A 14,218-nucleotide genomic window follows, 5' to 3' on the forward strand; every position below is an offset into this window, starting at 1 on the left:
TAGAAAAATGCTCAGAAGCATTTACATTTCAATCTAGCCATCACTCAAGAGAGAAATGGAAAAGAGGAAGCCCACTGCAACCTCAAGAAGGGAAAGAAGAAGCTGGGAATTTCTAGGTCTGAAGAAAAAAAAATTTACATGCTGACTTCTCTGTCATTCTTTACCAGGGATGAGAGCTCAGACTGGAAATGCAATGTAAAGAACTGTGGGCAGCCACAGAACAATGTTATTGTGTGTCTTACTGCAAACAGACCATATCTAATTCTGAATTAACTTCACTTGGGTATCAGAAATGTTAGTATTCATCAGACTTGTTGGTACAGCCCTATTAGTGGAGCCCAGTTATTATTGTGTCACTTTTCCTAGGTTCATCTCTAACCAGTGACACAAAGTATTCTAGGATGCCTTAGCTTTACGTCTGAAGTCAGACTAACATTATTTTATTATTGAGTAGTTTGTCAAGCCTTCACAGCTTGTTGCTTTTTCCCCTTCAACACCTCCTGCCAAAACAGGATAGCCTGGTGATAAAAACTATCAGACATGGAAAGCATCAAAGAACAAACTTTCTACATTTCATTTGATCTACCTCATGCGAATTTTCCAATTCATATGCGATAACAAGATTTAGAGTATCTAATTTTCAGTTACTGACAAAAAAAAAAAAAACAAACAAAAAAACAAAACAAAACAAAAACACAAAGATAAGTCTTATTACTGTGCAATACATTGTAATTTTAACTTTGGACTTTGTTATTAAGCAACAGCAATGTTGACTAAAATAACTTAATTCAATGAAAATAGCATATATATATATACATATATATATTTCTCTCTAAGAAACAAAGTCTTTCCACATATAATATTTTGTCACATTTTCCACTTCATGTTAGGAAAACTATGTAAATTCAAGTTTTTCCTGACTTTCTGCAAAGCTATTTAGAAACATGTAATCTGTGATCGGCACTCATGCTGGCTTTATTCTTACCCCACCATTTAAAAGGAGAAGCAAGCCCTCGGTCTAGGGCAGTACACCTATCAAGCACAGTTGGAATCATGAGTCTTAAAGAGGCTGTAAGTTTGACCTACCAAGGAGTGATGAACACAGGCGCCAGAAATCCCTAGTTTGTCAGGCTCTCTATTGCTTGTCAACCTGCCAGGCAGCTTGGCAAAGGCTGAGGCAGGAGAGCCAGCCAGAAACCCAGCAGGAATCTGTCAGAGCCCTACATGAGCTCTGCTGAAATGAAAATGGCCCGTGCAAAATGTTTCGATTTCAGCGAACCAGCAAGTTCCAATGAAGTTGTGCGTTGATTTGTTACTTTGAAGGACTGGACTGGGATGGAGGTGGTGCTTTCCCATATTCTAATAATGAAAACAGGTTTAAGATAAGTTTCCTGGTCAGCCTTATTTGGGCTCAGAGACTGACGCAGGAATTGTCATCTTCCCCACGTCACCTTCAGATGAGGATACTTGCATTGCATTTTATAAACGCATTCAGTCCTGTCTGCAGGCCAGATATCCTTTTACTCCCTCACATTTTCCACAGAAAAGGGCATATTTATTTTGGTGCTTAGCTGTTCTATCAGTCTGGGTGTTATGTTCGCATCACCAGTGAAGCAGAGTCATAGCTTTTCTGCCAGCCTTCCCTGGTACTTTCTTCCAGGTTCTCATCCTATTGCAGAATCACCCTTTTTATGTGGCACAGGAACAGAAGGGATGTGCTCAGATGTAGCTTTAAAGAGAAAAAAAACATTCCCAACTAAGAGTAGAGCCTGGAACTTGAAAGTAGCAAAAGAAAAACTGCAGAAAAAATGAACCAATAAGCTGAAAATTGAGCAACTCTTCAATTTAATTCCTTTCCTGACCAGCATTTCTTTGACTTATTTGACTTCTGTGCTGCTATTAGCTGGTTTAAGTGTCAGCTTAGTGGTTCTTTGGGCAGAAGGGAAAGAAAGCTGGGAACAAACACCAGAAACGTATGCTGAGGGCCAGAATGAGCTGCAGAGCAGCCCTTGTCTTTGGCTTATCCAGTGAGTTTTGTTACTGAGAACAGTTCTTGCTCCACAGGAGCATAAAACTGAAGAGTAAAGGTGTGGTAGAGCTATGCAGAAATAAAGCCTTCAAACACGCCATTAACCCAGTGTTTTCTTAATCCCAAAGGCGCATGACATAACTTTACAGGCTTCCAGATTTTTTTATTTTTTTATTTTCCCTGAGTTAATTAATAGGGAATAATATCTTCCTGAGCTGTATTGAGCAGCTGGGGGCAGAGGCGGGAAGTGAATACTTGTCTCAGACTAGTTGGAGTTATAAAAACTGGACAACTAATAAAACAAGCAACAGGCTTGAGCTGGCTTCAGCCCAGGTATTCCCTCCCAGTGACTGCAGATGCCCAGTATCATGACAGAGTGTACAGGGACTGGTAATGGCAATCACATTCGTGCTGCATATCATGCATTGCAAATATTGCTGAATCACTGCTATATCAAAATCCATGAAACACCAAGTATGTAAAGTAAGTAAATTTGATATTAAATATTAAACCCTCCTTGTGAGGAATATCTAAAAAGAACTTGGTCAGGGAGTATTGCACTCTGACAGGTCTTCCTTACTTCTACTTCCAGAGACGAATGCTGGAAGAATGCTAGAAGAAGAAGAAAAACAAACAAAAAAAACACTATAGTTGGCCTGAGCAACAAATGGAGGCCTGGCTTTTAACTGGATTTCTACTGTTTTGCCTTCATGTGAGGCTGAAAGTGACAGAAGCTGGCTGACCTGTATTCCTGTCAGCCCCAGAAGGAAAACACCACAGACATTTAAGTGAACGTGGCTTAAAAACACGTTCCACGTTCATACCTGCTCCATGTGGGCTCCTCACAGGCTGCAGTGTGGAGATCTGCTCCATGTGGGACCCATGGGCTGCAGGGGGACAGCCTGCTCTACCAGGGGCTTCTCCACAGGCCACAGGGAACTGCTGCTGTGTACCTGGGTGTCTGCAGGGCTGCTTCTCTCTCACATTTTCTCACTTCTCTCTCCTAACTTCTGTTGCACAGGGTTTTTTATCCTTTTTTTTTTAATCTGCTCTCCCAGAGGCCCAACCAGTGGCACTCACGGCCCAGCTCTGGCCAGCAGCGGGTCCCTTTGGAGCCGGCTGGAGCTGGCTCTGATCTGACAGGGGGAAGCTGCTGGGCTCTGCTCGAGGCCACCCCTGCGGCCCCCTGCTACCAAAACCTTGCCATGTAAACTCAATATACATGCACAAAGAGGATCTTGCTCTGTATCATTTCTTCCTTGAAGTGAACTCTGACATCAGGGAGGTGTTCCTACTTCAAGGGAACTAACATTCGTTTCTCACTGATATTGACATGATTGGGATCAGATCTAATTGAATGGCAGTGGTTGGAGTTTGACCAAATTCCCATCTATCTAAAGAGAAACTTGCTGGTAGATACATTTAATCTCATTTCCTTTAAAATTTTGCATAACCACACAATTCTTACATCATTTAGCAATAGCTTAGGTCAAGACCTTAGAGCATCTCTGTGAGGAAGGGGCTCTCAGCAGTCAAGTTGTCATGGTCCCCCTTTCGGACCACCTTCACCGCTGCCCAGTCATCAGCTTACACTTACAGATCTGGTGGGGATGGAGCAGGAGGGCTGCTGAATAAGCAGTACTCCACAGATCCTGTTTTGCCATTACACTAGCTACTATATAACCAACATGTCAGCATCAGCATTCACCAGAAAACAATTTCTAAGAAAAAATATTTGAAAAACACACGTTTTTAAGAGGATGAAAACATATACAGAGATAAATGTATGTAACAATTCCAAAGATACGTGACAGCATGGAGTTGAGTGGGTTGATGATGAAACATTGTAATTACAAACCCTGTAATCTGGAACACGACTAGCTGATTTCTGTAATGGCATAATTCTGCTGTTTTTAACATTACATTATGTAGCTATGGTATCTGATTAGATAATTTACATTGAGTGATTTGACAGGGGTTTTAAAATATCCTTATTGCTTTATGTATCTATTAGAAAGGAACATTTCTATTTTACTGTCTAATTATGTGATCAGGTAAGGATTCTGATCTCTGTCAGAATATAAATCCAACAGACCAGAATTTAATTACAAAGTACTTGCTACACAGTAGAGACTCAGGTGAGAATGTCTTCTGAAACGTGTTCCAAATACTTTTTTTTTTTTTTAAACTGGAGAGATTTTTATTTTTATTTTTTTTTTTAAAGTGACTAAATTTTAGTGAGACAACCCTCTGATTACTCCAGACTTGCTACTTATTTAGAATTCAGGTCTGCCCACTTCCATTTACTTTGGCCTTCCTTTAACAGCATTTATTACAGGCTCCTATTAATATTGTCCCATTGTTTCTCCTTCAGGATCTCCGTCAGTTTTCTTTTCATTCGAGTCTCCTCCTCTAGTGCTCTGCAGCAATGTTCCTTATTTTGTTTTACCTTTGTGCTTCCCTCTGACCTTGCATACATGCCATTTTCTACACCGTTTCTAAACCCACAACTCACAGTTCTATTACTCTTCTTCAGACATGTCTTCAAACCAGTATTTAGTCCTCCTGTACAGACATCTCCTTAAGGTATTGCAGATAATTAAAAGTGCTGATGTCACCTTCTCATGCACAGTTCTGACTTATGCATGTTTATATACACAGTGGGTAATTCAGACAGAGAGGCTAGGTTAGGAAGAATTATCTTGTGATTTCTCTACCAGCTGTAGCCCAGAATCTTTGACTATATAAAAGTTAAGAACCTCATTTAAGTGAGGTGAAATGAACCCTATCCAAAGGTACATTTATATAGCAAGTTCAGCAGTGCCAGGAAAGAGAGACCATACTGTTATGGCATATTGAAATGCACTTGTCTACATTGCTACACATCTTCAAGTCTCAAACACTTCTGGCAAGTAGCAAATGACACTCCCCTGAACAACTCCCTGGTTCTGGAGACAGCAGATGACAAGGATCATTCCTAGAAAAAAATGTGACAGCTTGAATGCTGCCCACCCAACCCTTGTGCTGGCAGGGAAAACAGTTTCATAATGTAGGCATGGGTTTTTCCACGCCAGTGGACCTCACTGCTTGAGAATGGTCCAGGGCACATTTGTCTGGACAGATGTAAGCAGTAAGTCCAATAGTACAAACCATCAATTCTGCCATTTTAAATTACTTTGGCATTTACTGAGAGGCAGGTGAGAGAGCAGTACAAAACTAAATTAGAATAAAATAGTGAAGTGGGTCTTTAATTATTGAATCCTCAGGCTCTGTCATTTGGAATCAATCAATAAGGGAGTTTGCACTGAACACCACATTAACTTCTATAAACTTTGTCTCTGATGTTAACTTCTTTTCTACAGTTTGACTATTAGAAGCTTAGTTCAAAATGTTTACATATGGAACCAGGAGATAGCTACAAGAGCAAACATGACTGATGCATGTGAAACTTTCCATCTGAACTGTGCATGGGATTTTAGTATTCATGAGACGCACGCCATACATCTTCATTGCTGCTGGCATACTGATAGCACCATGCTATTTCACACTGACAACACAGCATTTTGGCAGTCCAGAATTCAAAGAGTTTGCATGCATTCAGGTCAGGATTGTAAATCCTGTCTCCCAGGAGTTTCATGCTGAGCAGCTGACATTTCAGCAATTCCCTTTCCTCCCTCAATACAAAACTGCAATTTACAGAGGGTTTAAGTTGTAAGACCAGCAAACAAACCTTGCTAAATGCTACTCCATCATTCACTTACTTCAGAAGAACTCAATAAAATGTATACATCTGATGAACATAGAACATTAAGTGCAAACTAAAAATGTGCATACAGCAAGAGTTATTCTTATTCTAAGCCAGTATTATGCAGGTGTAGGAAGACCTCAGAGGAAAAATATATTCCATGTCATTTCTGCACAGCAATTCCGTGAGTCTGCAGCACCTGAGCTAGAGTTGTCAAAAACAGTTATTTAGGAGCCATTTTATTCCAAATCCTACACTAATGCTTTGGGAAACACAATCTGGGCTTCTTATTTCAAATACTAGCGCTTCCAAAACATTTGTCCAGTACTTAGTTATATTCATGGCTGTGTTCCCAGTTGTGAACAGTGACCCATAATCTGTGAGATAGCACCATGCTAGACCTGAACTAAGCTGTGAGGAAGCCCTGGGACCCTCACAGGGTCCTCACAGTGATCCTTCTGCTAAATCACTTGCAGTCTGGGCTGTATCGCTGCTTTTAAGTTGTCAGAAAACTGAGATAATATTTTGCTTCCCCGTAGGGACCCAAGAAACAGTTCCTAGCTACACAGCAGAATCACACATCTGCATTCTATCCCCTATTTTATTGCTAAATGATTCTTGCTCAGTCTGCATAACAGCATTTAAAAATAAACCTTATGACAAGAAGAGGGATGTCGCAGTCTCCTCCTCCTCCTCTCCCCTTATTCCAATTAAGATGTGGTTACACCTATTTGCTCTTACACGGGTTCTTATACCATTCTTATTTCTGTAACGTTTAATTGCTATCCAGTAATGAAGGAAGAAACACAACTGTTGTCTGTTTTCCCAGTTAATTTAGTCTCACCCCAACAGAAGAGTATTGACTTCCTTCTGGAAAGGAGGGAAACAAAAAAAAAAAAAAAAGAAAAAGAATAAAAAAGGAACAACTGCTTTTCCCTTTCTCTTTAATCTTTATCCAACATCCAAAGACCTACTACGTTTTGGCTGTTTTCCCCTGTAGCTGCATCCAAAAGGCACTTTCATATCAACTTAAGAGACACAGAGTGAGAGATTTTTTCAGGTAAGAATATGGGGAAGAAGGGAACCCTCTGTTTACATCCTTCTTTACCAAAACCTTCTTTTCAGGTTGAATTAGTATACTTTTAAAGAAAAAAGACTTTTGCCAATGAGGGTGAAAAATAAAGAGGATGTGAAACACACTTGGGCAGACAATTCCCCGTTTTGTTTAATTTTATACCAGTGTACAGTCCTTTCTCTACAAAATATACTATTGGCATTGTTCAGTACACGATGGCTGACAACAACAGAAAATGGACACTGTTGTAAGCAGTGGCACATGCAAGACCAATCTGGTCTTCTAAAGGTCAAAGGAACTCAAATGCAAACTCACAATGGAGAGAAATTTCACTACACTACCTGACTGATGTCCCTTCTCTCCATGACAGTATTAGGCTATGTACAGAGCAAAGCTCATAATTAGTCCCTTAGAGACAGATGGTACCTTCTCAAAGTTTAGAACATATTCAGATCCCTATCTTTCAAAAAACCACATATTCCAGATCTCGTCAAAGAAACCCACTGGGAGATACTAAGCACAACACTAATTAAAACAAAAGAAAACAAAGACGCTGTCCTAGAAATAACTGTCCATTTTTTTTTCTCCATTTTTTTCCCAGTCAAAAAGGGATTTGCTAAATTCAAATGAATCCCAGAGTAATTAAATTCAAGTCATTAACTAGCTTTTGAAACTATCACTACCACCTAATAATCACTTAGTAGAGCAATAAAATTCACATCTAGTAGTAGTACCTCTCGGCCTGAAAAGTCCAGATAATTAAAGATAGAGTGAACACATTATTTAAATGAACAACTACAGAAAAAAAATGACATCACCAACAGGCCTAAGCCTTGAAAAACTGAATTCTTGAGGAGCAAAGTCAACTAAATACTGAGTGACCTATTAGGGAGCAAAGCTCTGACTTTTTTAAACATCCAGCTTCACTGTTTGTGCCATCTTCACCATTCCCACATGCATGCTAGAATAGCTCACATATTTTTATTGCCTATAACCATTTCTGTTATGCATATATGCCTTGTTTTTAACATATCCAACTTTCAGATTGTTGCCAGAAAGCAACTCTGAAGTTGCATTTCACAAAGTCCTTTAGCTGCACTTCACCACAAAGTTTTCTGGACAGGTACTGCAAGTCATGACATCAAAACCAGAGATAGGTTTCAGTCCAGATCCAACTGCAGGAGGCTGCGTTTTTGTTCATTTTTCTCATTCTGAATTAATTACATTCCGTGAGAGATCTCAACTTCAACACTAAGTTTTTCCTCCAAGAAAAACAAAGTTGCAGAATAATTACTTACATTTTTCTTTTGGGATATATTGAAAGCTAAACCATTCCTTTTCACTAGGGAGGCAACAGAAATAAGTAGTTCCTTGTCATGTTTTCCTAATGCATCTGTTATAATTTTTTTTTTTTTTTTTACTGTATTTGTTTTTAAAATATAAAAAGCCAGTAGCCCAACCACCTTTGTGGCTAGAACTCAGCAGAAGGCAGATACACTGATCAGTTCTGAAAAACAAAGCTAAAAACTATCAACAGGTATCTTTCTGGTTTCAAGCCATTCTTTAAAGCAATCATTTATTAAATGGAACAAACTACCAAAATCCAGGAAGATTAAGATCATTTTATATAGTTGCTATCAAATAAAACAGATTAACTAGCACAGTACTGCTGACCTCAAACTGTGAAGCTGTAAAGGCCTTAGGACTACTGAATTGCAAATATAGTTACAAGGGTTTGAAAAATGAGACTACACATAAAGTTTAGGAGTACTAAAACTCCATGAAATCAATTTTTAGAACAGATATTGCCCTACTGACAATCATTTGTTTCAGGATACTTTGCTATTTCTTGTTATGAGATCCAGAAACTATGCCAGCACGTCTGCTAAGTACCAGTGAGGAGCAAATCATTAGTACATGCAGTAGGATTCATTCTGAAGTATGAGCAAGAAGGAGCTAAATATCTGCCAGAGATACTGAATTGGCTCTGGTCAAAGTTGTTACAGGTTTTAGTCTGCTCCCATTCTCTTCCACTTTTGTTAGCTTCAAAATGAATACAGCTTGCTAACCCACCTGACTGTCACTGAGCTGAGTAAGGCACTATATAAAAGCTCTCTCACTCCTTCCTGTCTTTATGTACTAGCTCTATCCAGTAGATGTTCCCTACAAAACTACTGAAGAAAATGCCCATGACTAAAAACAAAACACTACAACACTTAATCATTCCTGTTTACTACCTCCTAATCCAGTGATAAGGCAGCACTCCCACTGTACTGCTTACGGTACCTTTTGCTGATGATGCTAAATGGAAGACGTATTACAAGAACAAATACAGATTTTATTAGAAAGAAAAACCAATGGCAGTATACTACAGGCTTTTACTAACTTCTAAAATAAGCTTGATGGCAATACGACGGTGACCTTAATTACATGGGGATACCTGTAGGCTTAGCTTCTCCTCTATCATACTTACCAGCACATTTTATTTTCAGTGTGCTTTTGCAGTACCATCAGTTATTGTCTTCTAACAGTACTTAAGAGATGTTATTGAAAAACAATCCAAAATCTGTGAGAACACAAATATTAATTTTGCCAATAATGTGCTCTCTCAACAGAAGCACATGCTCTAAGCCTCTTTTTCCATGATGCAGCTAGTGATTCCATATATCTTCCTTACAAGATGCTTGAGGACAGCTGGAATTCAGGTCCTCAATCCATTATCCTACTGCCTGAAGCCAACCCAGAGGAATTTCTTCCTCCAGTGATACCGCACTACAAATCCTCAGGGTAGCCTGTGCAGACAAGTACAAATTTACCAAATATTGTTAACCAAAGAACTGCACAGGGATTATGGGCACAACTATTATGCTCAACTATCCTGGCTTTGTGGTCACATCCACATCCATGGGAAGCAAACTATTTTGAAGCAAGCCTCAGAATTACCTTTTAGCAAGAATCATGTTAACAGTAAAATGAGTAAAAAAAAAATAAAATAAATATATATATATATAATTGCAAAATTTTAAAACAAACAAACACCCCAATATTAAAAAGTTTGAAAATACTACAGATGGCAAAAGGGAATGAATATCACAATTACATTACTTATCCAGGGTATAAATGAGTACTCAGAAAGCTCTCCATATCTGTACGCAGCTGACCTGACCACCAAGTTTGGCGCTCAGTGCACTTATTATTTGCAAGCACCATCTGAAAGTCAAAACCTCACAGGGGAAGGACACTAGCTTTGCCACATACCCTTTTCTCTAGGACAGCACTGTGTTAGAACAGGCATCTTCAGGTGGCTGTGCCCAACTCTGTCTTTGAGGGTATTAGAAAAATGAAACAGTTTTGCTCAGTTTTCTTAATTTGTCTAAACAGTATAGAACTGACAGATGTAAACCTCAAAACAATACAATAGACTACTCGAACAAGCTTAATATAGATGTTTGTTTTTTGGGGGGATTAATATTTTGACATACAGAAGTTGCAGGCAATAAGGAATTAGGGTAATCTTTTAAATTTTGAAAAAAATAAAAGCCATGCTAGAATTTATTCTCTGCATTCATGACAGATGTTGTAGCAAAACCCTTTACCTGTTCTTACTTAAATTTCAACAGATCTAATGCATTTACAAGCGTATCAATTCTGAAGCTAAGATCCAGAGACTGACTTTGATTTGGGTTCTGATGTCTTTCATTCTTAAACTGCCAGGTACTACTGCTGCATACCAATCAGAAAAGCGCTTGCACATCATCTTGCAGCAACTTCTAGGACAAGTAATCTACAATGTAAGACTTATGAAAAGAAGAATTGTTCCTACATTTACTGAAATTGAGTATACTTTACAAAAAAGGGCTGACAAGACCTTAATAAGCTTGTCTTCCCACATGTTCTATGTGACTTCATAGCTTTTATGGACTGTTTCAAGTCATTTTTGACCTTTTCACCCTAGGAAGAAGTGCTCTCGTTTAGAAAGTTTTCCATAAAATGCTTGTCACTTTACCTTTTATCCTTAATGCAGTCTTCTGAAGTTTAGTTATACCCAAACATTTCTGTTTAACTGTGTATCTAATTTGATTATAAAATACTCTAAAATATAAAATAAACTATATAAGTTATTTTGTGACAAATGTGACAAAATGTCTATTCAAATAGCAAAAGCCAAATATGACCTAATTACAATGGATAGCTATTGATAATGGATAGCTAGGTGCTATGCTAACTAACATTTCCCTCTCAAAAAAAAAAATATTAGATAGCCAGTATGTTGCTGAAGTCAATGCTACTTCCAGAGAATTCATGAAAGTGTAGTATAATTCAATAGACACTGATTGATGGCCCTTACAGGTTCCAACAACATATTTTTAGCAAAATCAGTGAACCTTATTTTCTCAAGCACAAGTCCCAAATTCTTAAAATAGAATAATATATCGGAATAACTCCACAGGAATATTACCAATGGCATTCTAATGGATTGCCTCTGTAGATGTCTTCTGAGACCATTTGTTTTAAAGTACTTTTGCATTGCAGAGGCCAAAGACTAAATTAACATGCTATGCCTTTTTCAGGTGCTAGCAAGGAGGCTTTGGGAAGCTCTCACTAGTGGATAAAGAGCATTGGCAGTGTGGCTTTTTGTGCCTATTGAACAGTGAGCAAACACAGCTGGGAAAACAGTGCAGTACGTGTTAACTGTGAAGTTAGCAAAAATTCATTGAGTCTTCATCCTATATAGTCTATTGGTTAGTTTCAAAACTCTCCAGTAACAGTATCTGCTCATGAAACACCTACATACTTGTTCTCTATTAATAGTGATGCACAGGGTTTCAGTGGAAGGGAATAGGAAACTAATAACATGTGGCCTCACGGTTCCCAGTACACTGAGTGATCGAGTACAGACTTGATTAAAACTTGATTCACTAAAAGTCCTGTCTTGGTGACTGGATTCCTGCTATGAAAACTGATTTTAAGAAGCTCTTAGGACACAAACACGATCTCACTTTTTAGCATCATCTTGCCCTGAAATGGCTTATGAGAAGCAACACGAGAGAGTTGAAAGCAGCAACTCTTTCAGAGCACCAGAGCCAGTGCAACAATCACCTGTATCCTACAAAAGGATAGCTAGAGATTAACAGATGCTTTTCATTCATAAAAAAAATATCTATGAAATAATGGAAGATTTTGCTTTAAATGCTCACATTAACAGAAGGCAGTAAGATTTCTCTTAAAATATAATGTTGTTTACAGCTTTTGTTAATCTTCCAATAGTCTTTTTGAGCATTTTCTTTAAATTACATGTATGTTGGTGAATTTGTACTGAAGCGCAAAAATTAAAACTGTGTTACTTCGTGGTCTAGAACAGACTGATGACCCAGAAAGATGCTCTGCATTCATTTTAGGAATTGCTTTCCTTCATGTTTCTTCTCAGATTTATTTCTCATGCGCTATCAAATTTTCCACTATCAACTACATATAACGTTTACATCAAACAGAAAGAACTTTGATGTGTTCTCATGACATGTAGCAGGTCAAAAGAATTGATCAGGAATAACATAGCAGAATTTGTCTAGACTGCTATGTTTTCTGCATCCTAAAAGTTTTATTTTCTGGTAAGGACAGATGCTCTGGAGCAAGATTGATTCCAACACAAGAGAGTCAGAGTTCACAGATAACATCTGTAGCTGGCAATCATTCCTTACAAGACAATTTTCCTCTATCCTCACCTTCAAAAATAACAGCAACATAATTAGAGACGCTTCTCCAAAGTTAAAATATCCCCAACACAAGGTAAAAAAAAAGAAAAAAAAAAGAACAGCTTTCACTACAGTGTTTTTTTTTTTTTTTCCTATATTCACATGCTACTTAGAAAAGCCATGACAGCCACGCTCCTGTAATATTATTTCTTCAGCATTTGATTCAAAATACAGGCACTAGATTTTTCATAACAAATGATATCTATTCAGTGAGTATGAGGTTGTTTTTGTAGGATTATACTAACAACCCTTTATTTTCTACGCAGGTACTTCTACTACACATTCTGTGCATCAGTTGTTTTGTTTTACATTTTTAATATAAAACCTAGGTTGTGTGATGTGAAATCCTTCTTACAAAACTGTTTTATTTTAATATCTGCTTTCAAGTCCCTTAAACTGCTGAGCAAGTTGAGGTAAAACAAATATTCGAGACTCATTTTTCTGAGTTATGATATATTGATACTGTAGTGGAAAGCTCTGAAGAACAAGGAGATCCATCTCCCAAAAGCATTAGGGGCTCTTGGATTGTTCTTCAGTTGTGCAGCACGTGAAAGTACTTCTCCTAAATATTAGTCTGGAAAACACACGGATCTACTGGTGCCACCTATTAAGCCTACCTAGAACATCCAGAGATTCTGAAACTTTCTTCTGTGTGCAACTCCACTGAACAAATGTATCACAATGAATACATACACCTCTTTAGTCCTCTTTAGCACCCAGACCCTTCATCGGGTAAAAAAGTTCTAATCGTAAGCCATCCTGCCTGGAGTATCATGTGCGTGTTCCAGCACACGGTGAGTAACCTTGTGGCTAATCCCACCTGCATCAGCATCTGCTTGACAGGATGCCATGCAAGCACAGTGACAATTCATCTTCAAGATGAAGATGACAACCTAAGACAACAAAGGATAAAAGGGCATGGGAATTAGCCCTTTTCAGTGAGAATGAGAAAGGACTACTTTATTTCTTTTAGAAAACAAACAAACAAAACACCAAAAAACACAACTATGCAAACAGAACTTAAATAATTGGAAGAACCTGTCCTGGTACGATAACGAGTATGAATAAAATAGTAATAAAATAGCAAGCGAGACGGAGTAAATAGGATTTTTCATGCTAGATGTGGGAGGCAGCTTAATACTGCTGAAATGGTAGAGGTCAGAGTGCCAGGAAAGCAGGTGGGACCAGCAAGAGGGATAGCAGAGTGGTATATCTACTAGAAAAAGGAGGGAAATACTATGGAGGAGTAAGAACACCATTCTCTGCAGAGAGGAAAAGTCTGGGAGTTTAGACCCTTTATTTCTTAGAAATGTTACAGAGAGGAATCCCTGAATTCTGGCAAATCTTAGTCATATAGGACTGGAGGAACTGCAAAAGAATAGTGGCTTCTGTAAGATCAAAGATTAGTCAGCTGTTACAAAGCAGCAGGGAACAGGATTTTAGATGAGCTGTCTTTTTATTAAAAACATCAGGAAGGACCCATCCCACAAGACTCTGAAAGCACCTTTGATTTATATAAGCTAAGGAGCTAAGACTTTGTTTTTTAAACAGTTTACAGCAGCTCTTGTCAAGAAGGCTTACACAACAGTAACTTTCTGAAGGATAACCTAGAGAAA

This window comes from Aythya fuligula, chromosome 7 (genome assembly GCF_009819795.1).
Source record: "Aythya fuligula isolate bAytFul2 chromosome 7, bAytFul2.pri, whole genome shotgun sequence".
Lineage (NCBI taxonomy): Eukaryota > Metazoa > Chordata > Aves > Anseriformes > Anatidae > Aythya > Aythya fuligula.